Here is a 1,549-nt window from a genome sequence, read left to right on the forward strand (position 1 = left end):
CATCTTCCTTCCAAAGAGTGGCTGGTGGGTTTGAACCGCCAGCCTTCTGGTTAGCAGTCAAGTGCCTTAGGCACTACACTACCAGAGCTCCCAAGCTTATTTTATTTTGGATATGCCCATAGCAGTGATTTCTAGGTTATGTCATCTTATGTATTAACGGCCAGTTGTTGGTTGTTATTTTTGGTTCTCTGTTCAAAGGACTTCCTTTAGCATCTGTTCTAAGGTTGGTCTGGTTTTAACAAATTCCCTTAGTTTCTGCTTATCTGGAAATCTCCTAATATCACCATCATATTTGAAGGACAATTTTGCTGGGTATATAATGCACCCGAAATGCTCCTTGGAAGCGAGAGTGGCCAGACTTCGTCTCACCTACTTTGGTCATGTTGTCAGAAGGGACCATTCCCTGGAGAAGGATTTCATGCTTGGTAGGGTGGAGGGTTGACAAAAGTGGGGAAGGCCTTTGATGAGATGGATTGACACAGTGGCTGCGATGATGGGCTCAAGTATAGCAGTGATCATGGAGCTGGTGCGGGATCGGGCAGTGTTTCGTTCTGCTGCCCGTGGGGTAACTATGAGAAGGAAACAACTTGACGGTACTTAACAACAACAACGTATAATTCCTCCCCCCCCCCCGAGGCAATGGACTTTATTACTCACAGCACAGGAGACAGTCTTAACATAGCACTGATTTACATCAGTCCTCTATTTCCTCCAAGTCTCACGCAGATGTGTGGAGGGGTCCAGATAGATGTTGTACATGTAGTAGTTTTGTGTCACAGCCTAGGAACACTGAGCTTACAGAACTCACTGCTTTTACACCAAACAGTAAGCACACTGCTTTGTCTGAGGAAAAGCCATTACCTTATTTCTCCATGTTATTCATGGTAAAAGTAACCCTAAGAATTGGCCTGGATAAAGGTTAAGACCTTGCATTCTTGTCACACCCAGGAAGAATGTGCAAGGATGCTCAGAGTCCACAGAGAATTGCTTTTCCCAACAACTTACTGAACCAAAATTGCATTTTGAGAAGATCCCAAGGTAATCTGTTTGTACATCAAAGTTTGACAAGTGCTGCTTTAGACTGCTTGTCCAGAGCATCTGACTTTTAATAATTAAATTCATATACATGCGATCAACTGAGAACTTATCACCTGAACTAGAGTTCTTGGCTCTTCCTCTCACAACCTAAAGTAATATATTGTCTTTGGTTACTTGCTTCCCCAGCACTTTTGCCTCATTATTCATTTTCATCTGCCTTGATTCTACAGTATAACAATATGGGGAAAGCTGTAGGGAGGAAGAGTTAAGAATGGAGAAGAAAAAGAGGCGCTCACACTATAAGTCCCAAATAGAGTTTTTTTTTTTTTTTTTTTTTTACCATATAACAAGATAGTTCAGATGTAGGTAATTCAACACAAATATGACAAATTCACAATGCCATTAAGACTCCAGACCTCGGGGAGGCGGGGCAAGATGGCGGACTAGGCAGAAGGATTGCACAGACCCTCTTCAACAAAGAAAAGGGAAACCAATTAACACAGACACAGAA

Source organism: Orycteropus afer, unplaced genomic scaffold (assembly GCF_000298275.1).
Source record: "Orycteropus afer afer isolate SDZICR_OR568_19922 unplaced genomic scaffold, OryAfe1.0 scaffold00377, whole genome shotgun sequence".
NCBI lineage: Eukaryota > Metazoa > Chordata > Mammalia > Tubulidentata > Orycteropodidae > Orycteropus > Orycteropus afer.